Source organism: Schistocerca piceifrons, chromosome 2, assembly GCF_021461385.2.
Source record: "Schistocerca piceifrons isolate TAMUIC-IGC-003096 chromosome 2, iqSchPice1.1, whole genome shotgun sequence".
Classification (NCBI taxonomy): Eukaryota; Metazoa; Arthropoda; class Insecta; order Orthoptera; family Acrididae; genus Schistocerca; species Schistocerca piceifrons.
In genome coordinates this window covers 76,781,224-76,794,495 of record NC_060139.1, presented here as the reverse complement: position 1 = coordinate 76,794,495, position 13,272 = coordinate 76,781,224, and the positions used below count along the sequence as shown (strand labels likewise).

Sequence of the window (13,272 nt, the reverse complement as noted above, 5' to 3'; positions counted from 1 at the left end):
AATCTGAGGGGGGTGCGATGGGGAGGTTCACTTGTCAGTGACCGTCGGCCTTCACTCAACGACAGAGAGAAACAGCGTTTGCGTAGAGTTGCTAGTGCTAAATAGACAAGCAACACTGCATGAAATAAGCGCAGAAATCGATGTGGGATGTACGACGAACGTATCCGTTAGATCACTGCGGAAAATTTGGCGTTAATGGGCAATGGCAGCAGACGACGAAGTACTACATCGCCTGCTGCGCCTCTCCTAGACTCGTGACCGTGTTGGTCGGACCATAGACGACTGGAAAATTGTGGTCTGGTCAGGTGAGCCCAGATTTCAGTTGGTAAGAACTGATGGAAGGGTTCGAGTGTGGCGCAGACCCCACGAAGCCATAGACCCAAGTTCTCAACTAGGCACTATGCAAGCTGGGTGTGGCTTCATTATGGTGTGGGCTGTGTTTACACGGAATGGACGGAGTCCATAATATGTTCGGCTAGTTTGAGACCATTTTCTGCCTTTCATGGGCATGGAATTTTTATGGATCATGATGCACCATGTCACCGGACAATTATTGTTCACTATTGGTTTGGAGAAGATTATCAATAATTTAAGTGAATGATTTGGCCAACCAGATCGCGCGGCAAATGCCATCGAATATTTATGAGACCCCCAAAATCCTGCACCGGCAACACTTTCGCAATTATGGACGTCTATAGACACAGCGTGTCTCAGTATTTCTGCATAGGACTTCCAGCTACTTGTTGAGTCCGTTCCACGTCGAATTTCTGCACTATGCCGGGCTAACCGAGGTGTTATTAGAAGGTATCTCACTTCGACCATAAATATAATAGACTGGCCCTGAGGTCATTTTCGTGGCTCCGACATCTCTGGGCTAACGTCACGTGAATTTTGGCAAAACATGGTTGGTTGGTGTTGCGCTTATGGCTGTACTCAGCGTTTTGTGCGGGAAATGGCATTACATTTCACGTGTGTTTCTACGATAGTGCAGATGCGTTTATTGAAATCTGCTGAAGTGACTTTTATATGTTTTTTACACTTGAAAGAGAGTATCACGTAATTTAAAGTGTTGAACGTGGTGCCTGTAAAGTCAGACTCATATTACATTTTGGAAAGTATCTGCGATAATTCAGTTACAGAAGTAAGTATAACTGTTTCTCGTTCCTGCTCATAGGTTCCCTAAGGATGAAAACCGAAGGCAGCTTTGGATACAGGCCCTGAAACGGAAAAACCTTAAGGCCATCTGCACATACGCACCATTTTGTATATGCAAGTGAGATTATAATAAGGTAAGAGCACCTATAGTCGACACATGAAACGAATTTTTTTCTATCTTCTAATACTACTAAATAAATGTAGGCTCCAAAATTATTTTCTGGAACTTCGAAGTCTCACCTTTCGTCTAAAATATTTTTTTAAACTGATAGTTTGAACTTTTGTAAAAATAGTTGTAACTGAACCTTTGAAGTGCACCTAAAATTGATACTCTAAAATGGACCTGCTCCAAAAGTCGCCAATTTTGGCACCTATAGTTGACGTAATTCCCATATCCGATTTTCTTTTATAAGTGACTAGAGCTCAAAACGCGGTGAATCCAATGTTTAAAGTTTGGACACGAGCCCACTCTTACTGTTTAAATAATTTTAACGACTTACTTTGATAGTTTATAGTAATTTCGCCCCGCTGCCCACCAGAGGGGGGTTCGATGTATTTGTTAGATTTTATAAATGGTACTGTGAACAAATCCAGGTCAAATGTAGTTCTGACAATTTTTCGCAGATAAAAAAGTAATTTTTGTTGGAAGCGTTTGGCAGTCAAATGAGAAATGTGGGGAAAATACGATACAAACATAGGATGGCAGACCGCTGATTTGAAATCCCGCCACGTTTTGCCAACAGTCATATGGTTTATGTTGGAGCCACATCAGCCCTATTAGTATCTATGGTCGAAGGTATCTCTTGAGTTGTCACCTCAGTGTACTTTTATTCAGAGTGAAAGCTCAGAGCTTGAAATATAATGGTCAACCGAATAAAATGAATTTAGTAGAGACGACTATTTGCATATTTACGACGGCCTACAGCACTGAAAGTCATACATTTATACACGCCACTTACTGGTTGACAGTCTCTGCTAGTGGCGCTAGCATGAGTGTGACGTCCGTTCCCTCCCAGCGACACCCCCGGGATAACAAGGCCGTCCAGCAGTGTTAGTGACGTCACACTAAGCGGCCCTTAGCCGACGCAGCAGTCCACGGACACCTCCGTACAGACGCGCCTGATGCTAACGATCTTCTGTCCGTCATACAGAAAGGAGCCAACTATAATTCGAACCAAAGACCAAATTATATATGTTCTTGTAAACAGCATAAAGGTTCATAACGAAATACCGATTACATATACGGGCAGGAATAAGTTTAATCGATTGAGGAACTTTGCCACTATTTTATAATTGTCAGAACACTATTTAGCTTTAAAACTCGCATACAGGTGGTGACAAATGCGAACTGACAGCAGGACTTAACATTTTCAAGCTATTACACTGAAAGTAAATTATCTTAAACACTGTCATACATAGCAAAACCCTCACAACTTTCGTTTACAATAAGGTAACAAGAGTTCGCTTTATCTCATAAAACACATGACTATTGTGAATTTACTCATATGTTCATGGTGACAGCTCTTTTCAAGAATTTTTACGAGTGTATCCTCAGTAATAAAGAATGGAAACAAAAGATAGATATCAAATATTCTCCTTTTAACATAGACATCACTGAACACAAGATTCTGTCTTGCACTGTGATACTAAGGGACTGCTCTTTGCTTTAAGAAAAGCCTGACAATTTGAAGTTCACTCTGCTATTGAAGATACACTTCTTGAAACAATATTAAAAATGTTATGAAAGGTAAGGAAATGAAAAACAACCAAGTGCATTACATGTAAGAATGTGAGCAAAAGGCTGAGGCTCTCTTTACTTATCATTTTCAATCTCTCTACAGCTTTTCCACGTAGAAATCACCAACTGCAAGTCTCATTATTGCTGTCTGTTACTAGCAAAGTACTTTTCTATTTAGAAAACCTGACAATTTGATGTTCATTCTGGTACTGAAGAGAAACACTTTTCAGAGGAGTTCTAGAACCTATTCCTGCCCGTATATGTAATTTGGTCTTTGGTTCGAATTATAGTTCGCTCCTTTCTGTATGACGGACAGAAGATCGTTAGCATCAGGCACGTCTGTACGGAGGTGTCCGTGGACTGCTGCGTCGGCTAAGGGCCGCTTCGTGTGACGTCACTAACACTGCTGGACGGCCTTGTTATCTCCCAGGCAGTCTCCTGCTTTCCCCATGACGCAACCGTTAACGGCCGCTACGGAACCACGTCTTCGTCCTCCCTGCTGGAAGATCTCCGTTCATGATACTTCTTTTAGTGTAATGTACCAATATATTATAAGTGAGGGCTAATCGGCCGGTTTATCGTGAGTCAGCGAGTAATTGTGGTTGATTGTACATACGCAACTGACCTAGAAACACAGTGTGATTAGTTTTTCTTCGTTTCCACTGTACTTGTTTACTGTGACGACACCGCGCGTTTCCGCGGGGCCCACGAGAATTACTGGTCCCGCAACGAACCTGTAACTTCCCACCAGTCAACTTCACTGTCATACTTCACGAACACTCGGCTCCGCGCCGGGCCCACGGGAAATATGACAGTTTGCCGTGTGTTATCGAGCGCTTGCGGGCATGTAAATGCGCTACTAAGAATTATTAAACTCGTCTGGAATAGTTACTCGCTCTCCACCAGAGACGGCTGCTGGTACCGTAGTGTCACATACTGTCACGTGTGGGCCGTGGCTTGTCTTTCTCTTTGGCCAGTTGTCTCTGGTAAGGCCAAGTGGAATAACATCCTTGCTGAATTTTATTCCTATATACTGTTAGACGCATAATAAATTACTGTGCAATTAATTCCGAATTTTGATCAAGTCGTAAGAGCGTAGAAACCAGCTGATCAAGTTTTTAAAAAGGCAAGTAAGACAGAACTCTTAATCTTATCGATGTTCCTTAATGGCGTACAGTCTTGCGCAGGGTTTTCCTCAGCTTGGTAAGGTCTTGTGTCTGGGTGTGGGGGGCCAGAGCGGTGCTTTGGATTCACGCTGTGTTATTGGCAGTTTAATTATTTTGGTGATCGCGAGCTGGAAACATAAAATCCTACAGCATCTACTTTCTCTAGAACTCTAAAGAACATGAGTTTTTCAGTGTCACGCAAAATTTCTTGTATTTGTACTGTTTGTAAGGACCTGAGCTATAGAGATCTTGCTGTATTATTTAATTTTAACTGCGGTATGACTTTTACGAGTTTAGTCGCGATGATAGTGATGATAAACTTTAGAGTTCGCACAGAGCGTTTGCCAGTTTTTTGCGAGGCTTCATGCACTACTGTGTCAATGCTCTGCTTTGAATTACGGTTCAGTTGACTTATCAGTTTGATGTGAAGCCACTATTTACATGTATTTATGTGCTTCTTATGAATGAACGAGTGGTCGAAAGTGTAAACTGACTTCTATAATAGTAAAAAGGTCTTCAGGATTTGACTACGTAGGCTTTCCCGGCGTAATAAGTCTTTAAAGTCTTTTCGGGTTTGCTGCCGGATCCTAAAATCAACTTGACTCGATATTTCGGCGATCCAACTGTTCGCCGTCTTCAGGAAATGCTGCTTCTGCTGATGAGTCCCGCTGAGAACTGACGCAAGATTGCAATTCGACGTCCTATATAGGCCACCGTTCAATACACGGCGCATGCGCCGCCCATCACGGTTTCTGACTTCCAAAACAGGGAGGTGGCGCCGCCCTTAGTGAAACACTGCTGGCAACGATATATCGCAATCAAGGCCGCATCGAAGAACGTTCAGTTTTGATGCGAGATAATACAGGATTCCACGTTTTGCTAAGAGGAAACCCATTGTCCCTGTTGATTAAATTATCAGCCAACCTAATTTCGTCCGCCTCTTTATACACACTATTCCAAAAACCGGAAATGTTGGCAATTATAACAGTTTCCTCAAATTTCATTTTATGTCTCTCATTCAGGCAGTGTTCTGCTACGGCCGATTTTTCCGGCTGTTGTAGCCTCGTGTGACGGCGATGTTCCACACACCTGTCATTCACTGTGCGAATAGAACGGCCAACGTAAGCTTTCCCACATTGACACGGGATTTTGTACACCCCGGGTTTCTTAAGTCCCAAATCATCCTTCACAGAGCCGAGCAGAGCCCTAATCTTAGAGGGTGGACGGAACACACTCTTAATGTTAAAACTCCTTAAAATTCGTCCAATCTTAAACGATAAGCCTCCAGCATAAGGAAGAAAGGCCACAGATCTATATTCCTCTTCGGACACCTCCGGAGACGGTCCAAATTCCATAGCCCGACGAATCTGTTTCTCGGTGTATCCATTTTCCTTAAAAACAGTCATCAAATGCTCAAGTTCTTGGGTTAAGCTGCCTGCGTCGGAAATGGCATATGCTCTCCGTACCAAAGTCCTAAGGACGCCACTACGTTGGTGTTGTGGATGACAACTCTTAGGGTGCAGATACAAATCTGTGTGTGTCTGCTTTCGGTGAACGCTGTGTCCCAAAGTTCCATCTGGTTTTTTATACACCATAACGTCTAAAAATGGAAGCATCCCATCATTTTCAACCTCCATAGTAAATTTGATACGGGGATGAAGACAGTTGAAGTGGTCCAAAAACCTGTTAAGAGCATCACGTCCATGCGGCCATACGAAGAAGGTATCGTCCACGTATCTCCAGAAGCACGTTGGTTGCAAAGCTGAAGTCCTCAGTGCTCTTAACAGGTTTTTGGACCACTTCAACTGTCTTCATCCCCGTATCAAATTTACTATGGAGGTTGAAAATGATGGGATGCTTCCATTTTTAGACGTTATGGTTTATAAAAAACCAGATGGAACTTTGGGACACAGCGTTCACCGAAAGCCGACACACACAGATTTGTATCTGCACCCTAAGAGTTATCATCCACCACACCAACGTAGTGGCGTCCTTAGGACTTTGGTACGGAGAGCATATGCCATTTCCGACGCAGGCAGCTTAACCCAAGAACTTGAGCATTTGATGACTGTTTTTAAGGAAAATGGATACACCGAGAAACAGATTCGTCGGGCTATGGAATTTGGACCGTCTCCGGAGGTGTCCGAAGAGGAATATAGATCTGTGGCCTTTCTTCCTTATTCTGGAGGCTTATCGTTTAAGATTGGACGAATTTCAAGGCGTTTTAACATTAAGAGTGTGTTCCGTCCACCCTCTAAGATTAGGGCTCTGCTCGGCTCTGTGAAGGATGATTTGGGACTTAAGAAACCCGGGGTGTACAAAATCCCGTGTCAATGTGGGAAAGCTTACGTTGGCCGTTCTATTCGCACAGTGAATGACAGGTGTGTGGAACATCGCCGTCACACGAGGCTACAACAGCCGGAAAAATCGGCCGTAGCAGAACACTGCCTGAATGAGAGACATAAAATGAAATTTGAGGAAACTGTTATAATTGCCAACATTTCCGGTTTTTGGAATAGTGTGTATAAAGAGGCGGACGAAATTAGGTTGGCTGATAATTTAATCAACAGGGACAATGGGTTTCCTCTTAGCAAAACGTGGAATCCTGTATTATCTCGCATCAAAACTGAACGTTCTTCGATGCGGCCTTGATTGCGATATATCGTTGCCAGCAGTGTTTCACTAAGGGCGGCGCCACCTCCCTGTTTTGGAAGTCAGAAACCGTGATGGGCGGCGCATGCGCCGTGTACTGAACGGCGGCCTATATAGGACGTCGAATTGCAATCTTGCGTCAGTTCTCAGCGGGACTCATCAGCAGACGCAGCATTTCCTGAAGATGGCGAACAGTTAGATCGCCGAAATATCGAGTCAAGTTGATTTTAGGATCCGGCAGCAAACCCGAAAAGACTTTCAAGGTCTTCAGGATTTATTTGGAATGCGATTAGGGCTTAAGGAAACCTTGTATGTCCATCCCATGTTGATTCAGCGAGCCATATGGAAATATTTGGTGGTATACTTTCCTTCAGCGAGCTCTTTCTCCAATCGCAATTATTTGTGGATAGTAGTGGCAAAAGCCTCAGCAGCTTTTCATCTCCCAATCTAAAATGCCATATCACTCTATAGCAGAACCGTAATCCCTCTTAAGAAGCTACCGAACACTGTGTACATTCGCTTAAAAATGCAGGACACCGCTTTTGATAACATTTTCAAAGGCACGCATCACATATAAAGTACTGTGAAACATTGTGATGTGGTCGCGCCAGGAAGTAAGTGAAGACTAATGCAAACAAAAGCTGTACTTTATTTTTCGTTTTATTTACCGTGGATGCCTTACGACGTTCAAAGTCCTTTCTACTTTCGGCTAGATACTTTAATTTTACGTTGTAAGGAGACGAATTTTAAAGTAGAAACGAATGGAAATCTACAACAGCTTCTGGATTTATATCAGAACAAGAAAACTGCGAAACATATTTCAGTACAGAGAAAAGGTGAAGAATAAAGCAGTAAAAGGAGTGGAAGCTGTTCACATTGGAGTAACAAATTAGAGGAAAACAAACAGAATCAGAAAATCAAAGATGCAGCTATATGTGCTACACTCCTAAATTACCATTGACTCTCATGGAAGGAAAGCCTACCTGGATGGTGGTGGTGGTTGTTGGGATGTTTAAGGGGGACTAAACAGCGAAGGTCATCAGTCCCCCAACCTACCTGGAGACTGTTCTACTTTCACAATAGTTAAGCGTTTATGATGGCTAGCCTCATAGTAAATTATCAGTAGAAATTACAGCAAGTTTCTGAAACGTAATGTAGAAATGTGTGATAGATACAGCTTTCCGTAGAAACTGTGAAATGAAAATATTAACTGCTTCCATGATTTGCGGCTATATACTGCAATGCACATTCAATTAACTCTGCTAAATGTGCACTCCTGGAAATGGAAAAAAGAACACATTGACACCGGTGTGTCAGACCCACCATACTTGCTCCGGACACTGCGAGAGGGCTGTACAAGCAATGATCACACGCACGGAACAGCGGAAACACCAGGAACCGCGGTTTTGGCCGTCGAATGGCGCTAGCTGCGCAGCATTTGTGCACCGCCGCCGTCAGTGTCAGCCAGTTTGCCGTGGCATACGGAGCTCCATCGCAGTCTTTAACACTGGTAGCATGCCGCGACAGCGTGGACGTGAACCGTATGTGCAGTTGACGGACTTTGAGCGAGGCCGTATAGTGGGCATGCGGGAGGCCGGGTGGACGTACCGCCGAATTGCTCAACACGCGGGGCATGAGGTCTCCACAGTACATCGATGTTGTCGCCAGTGATCGGCGGAAGGTGCACGTGCCCGTCGACCTGGGACCGGACCGCAGCGACGCACGGATGCACGCCAAGACCGTAGGATCCTACGCAGTGCCGTAGGGGACCGCACCGCCACTTCCCAGCAAATTAGGGACACTGTTGCTCCTGGGGTATCGGCGAGGACCATTCGCAACCGTCTCCATGAAGCTGGGCTACGGTCCCGCACACCGTTAGGCCGTCTTCCGCTCACGCCCCAACATCGTGCAGCCCGCCTCCAGTGGTGTCGCGACAGGCGTGAATGGAGGGACGAATGGAGACGTGTCGTCTTCAGCGATGAGAGTCGCTTCTGCCTTGGTGCCAATGATGGTCGTATGCGTGTTTGGCGCCGTGCAGGTGAGCGCCACAATCAGGACTGCATACGACCGAGGCACACAGGGCCAACACCCGGCATCATGGTGTGGGGAGCGATCTCCTACACTGGCCGTACACCACTGGTGATCGTCGAGGGGACACTGAATAGTGCACGGTACATCCAAACCGTCATCGAACCCATCGTTCTACCATTCCTAGACCGGCAAGGGAACTTGCTGTTCCAACAGGACAATGCACATCCGCATGTATCCCGTGCCACCCAATGTGCTCTAGAAGGTGTAAGTCAACTACCCTGGCCAGCAAGATCTCCGGATCTGTCCCCCATTGAGCATGTTTGGGACTGGATGAAGCGTCGTCTCACGCGGTCTGCACGTCCAGCACGAACGCTGGTCCAACTGAGGCGCCAGGTGGAAATGGCATGGCAAGCCGTTCCACAGGACTACATCCAGCATCTCTACGATCGTCTCCATGGGAGAATAGCAGCCTGCATTGCTGCGAAAGGTGGATATACACTGTACTAGTGCCGACATTGTGCATGCTCTGTTGCCTGTGTCTATGTGCCTGTGGTTCTGTCAGTGTGATCATGTGATGTATCTGACGCCAGGAATGTGTCAATAAAGTTTCCCCTTCCTGGGACAATGAATTCACGGTGTTCTTATTTCAATTTCCAGGAGTGTATTTAAGATTCTTGTGTGTACATTTTTGTGATCATGGCGCATTCCGTTGGTACGCGTTAAATTACTACTTTTGTACTGTGTTTGGCTGAGCGAACATTTGAAGTTCAATACAGCCACCATCTTCACATCGAGTAATCCACGAACTGTTTCGTAAGCGAATATAGGACAAATTTATAGTAGTAGTACCAATTTCTCGTCAGTATTGGAAGCTTAACTCTGCGAAACAATCCAAGGCCGTATACTGACAGAACTGGATGTCAATATTTAATGACAAGAGACCAATGTGAAATTTTCATAAACCATGATTCTACTGTATATTTAAATATTATAACCTTAATTCTATTGTGTCAGACTGCTATATGAAAGTGAAAATAGCTCCAGTTGGTGGTATGTGTTTCCGAAAACACTTATCGATTCAGATCTGCTCAACAATAACAGGAGCAGCCGACTGTAGAATGTTCATAAGAAATGATCAAATTTTATCATAACACACTACACTATGTGGCAGTTTTTTGTCTGCCTTACTTCATATCCCAATGACGGCTTTTGGCTCTTCTGATCCATCCTCACATCTAACTGTATCGTTTACAAGAGTGACCCATCCGACCTCTCTGCAAAATTTACATGCTGCGTCACAGAATTAAAAAAATTAATTTTTTATTTTTCATCTGTGGAGTAATACGTAAATTTTGCTGACAGGTTGCACGAGTTGCTCTTGTAATCCATATAACAATATCTGACGGTAGTTCAGGGATACAGAAACTACTTTTTCAGGAGAGCAATCCTGATGGAGGCAGTATGGATTTTTTTCTCGACGACGTCGCTTTTCGACAATATGTAAAATGGGTTGGTAAAAAAACTGAACTCCGTCCGAACACGCCTTGGAAGGCCCAACGGTACCGACCGGCCGCCGTGTTATCCTCAACCCACAGGCGTCACTGGATGCGGATATGGAGGGGCACGTGGTCGGCACACCGCTGTCCCGGCCGTGTGTCAGTTTACGAGACCGGAGCCGCTACTTGTCAGTCAAGCAGCTCCTCAGTTTGCAGCACAAGGGCTGAGTGCACCCCGCTTGCCAACAGCGTTCGGCAGACCGGATGGTCACCTATCCAAACACTAGCCCAGCCCGACAGCGCTTAACTTCGGTGATCTGACGGCAACCGGTGTTATCACTGCGGCAAGGCCGTTGGAAACATGGGTTAATATTACTAATAAAATTAAAACGAATATTCCAAACTGAAAATTCAAAGAAGACTGTCACCCTACATTGCTGCCAGGATATATCCTGCAGAAAGTATCCATGTTTCCGATGGTTTACGTATAAATTGTCTCGCTACAGTGCTCATTATCGACACTTGGTTGACGCAGTGATCACAAATAGGAGACATATAGTGCTTCACAAATTACGTCACCTAACTATACGAAATACCAACAGTTCGCTTTCAACATTTTTACCTGCAACCCGCCACTTCTCATTCCCAACCCCATCCTTAGCGGTAGCTGGCGAATCTTACTCCTACGGTAATTATTTTACACCTAATGAGTCACAAATATACAAAACTAGGTTGAGATTCCTTTATCCTTTCCTAAATGCTTTCACATCACCCTTTTTCAACGCACCCTCGGCCGCAGGGGTGTAATGGGTGCCTTAATGTCCGAGTAACTTTTTTCAGATAGCAAGCGAGAAGTGTGCCAAGTTTTCTAGAAACCGATCCATTGAGTTAGGAGAAGATATTGAATGTACGTACGTTATTTTTATAAATATACTAGCTTAGTACCCGCCACTTTGCTCGCGTACACTGTATAGTCTGCATTTTCTTTTTTCTTTTTATTTAGTCAAATTTTTATTTTGCTCGTAAACTGCGACACCACCTAACCTTTTCAGACTGTATAAGGTCATAAAAGCATGGCCTTTGCCAAATGTACTTCTGTACAAAAACTGTTCTGGTTGCTGTAGTCCAAGGTTTTTGTTAATCAAGGTTTTTGTTAATCATGCCTTTTGCGTTCTTGTGGTGGCATTTCCGTAGAAACTATCTCTTTACAAATATTTGTCAGTATCTAATAGGCAAGTGGAATATCAATTTTCATAGATTTACCTTCAAAAAATTAATGTAACGAAATATTTCCTTAAAGATTTTCCATCCCCTGTAATTCCCCGTTAGTGGATGATTTTCCAAAAATGCAGAAACGCGTGTATATGACTGAAACGAAACAATAAGTTTCGTAGTTGCAGCTTCTATATTGCCGTAATAGCGACATATTTTCAGAAAAGCCTTTCCTCCCCTGTTCCACCCCCTCGACAGTTTGATTTTCAACAATCCCTTCTTAAACGGTGGCGACAGTATATGGTCCTTACCCTCTCCAATTTTAAGTTTTGATACTTAGCCGTTTGGGCTGGACGATAGTGAATCACTGAGTCAGTCAGTCGGGACATTGTATACAGATATAAACAATAGCGATATAGATGAAGCATTATTTCAAAAATTTTAGGGTACAACTATTTCGAGTTGTGAATCTTTATCTATACTAAAAACTCCGAGGATTAACATTTCTTATCCCAATGAACAACAGATATGAAGCTGAAGTAGAAGCTCCATTGGAAACCAGCGTGTATTCTTTAAGAAAATTTAATTCATCAAAAGTTAAACACAGTAAAATATTTTTTCTAGCGAGGACGAGTTGTTGTAATATGTAGACGACTGTAACTGTCCAGTGCTACTGCATCAACAGACGTAACATTTAGTGGACACACAGTTTCACGAGTATCAGCACACATGGAAACTGGTACGTATTTCTGGCAGCTTACGTCGTACAGAAAATATTTAAGTTTGTAAAACGAGCTGCACTACATTAGATTATTAAATATGCTGGAGGATTTGAGCATATTGTGAACTATAAATGCTACTAGCCGTACTGTCGTCAGGTTTTGATATCGGCGAATAAAAGACAACTAAACAAAATAAATTAGGCGGAAATTACTCATCGTTCTAGTGATTAAGAAGCAGCAGTTAATGTTCTGGTAGGTTTTCATTTTAACTGGTCATTGGCATTGATTTGGGTGTTTGCTCTCTGTAAATAAGCTACTTGCAAACAGTCCACTAACAACGTTCGCACACATCACATCTGATTCGTACATATCGATGGTAACCAACGACGTCCTTAGTTCAATTGGGACCCAGTGCGTGCTCCACTTACCTCTGCAAGTGCACGGTGATCCCACGTCTGAGCTGCTCCGGAATTCTACTGCAACGCTTTGGCGACAACTAGTCTTATTTTTTCGCGCAGATGGCAGATGACCTCTTTCCTGGTCACCACAGATTGCAGCTTTGTGACGCAACAGTCCTTGGAATCCCAGCTAGTGACGCATCGCTGGTCGCACTGGGACGCCCAGCGCGACTTTTATTTTACACATGAGCGCTTCTGCTAGGGGTCAGCTAGATATATCTTCATGTGTAGTTGGAACTAAACAATGTCTTTTACGAATCCCACAAGAAAAAAATCCAGAGGCGTCAATTCTGGCGAACGAGCCGGCCACGACACATCGCCTGCGCGTCCAATCCAACGATTTGGGAATTGTCTCTGCAACTCATTTCTAACCACCAGCGAAAAATGTGCAGGCCACCCATCGTGTTGATACCACATTCTGTTCCTCGTTCCTAAAGGTATTTCTTCCAATAACAGACCTAATGTTTCTCGCAGGAATGTTGTGTACTTCCTACCATTAAGATTTCCTTCGATGAAACAGGGGCCTATGATTCTGTCCTCCAGAAAACCACACCATACATTCACCGACCACGGTTTTTGGTGTGCAACTTGCCGCAGCCAACATGGATTTTCACTTGCCCAATAACGCATGTTATGCAGATT

The 13,272-nt window shown here is 43.9% G+C and overlaps 1 protein-coding gene across 1 annotated transcript in view; it reads right to left on the bottom strand.

The window, feature by feature from the left end:
* Window positions 1-12,672, bottom strand: part of LOC124776854 (leukocyte elastase inhibitor-like) — a 66,050-nt gene extending 53,378 nt beyond the window's left edge. The window contains exon 1 of the mRNA XM_047252025.1: window positions 12,601-12,672. The gene's annotated coding sequence lies outside the window, so the exon portion shown is untranslated. The remainder of the gene's footprint in view (window positions 1-12,600) is intronic.
* Window positions 12,673-13,272: the final 600 nt, after the last annotated feature.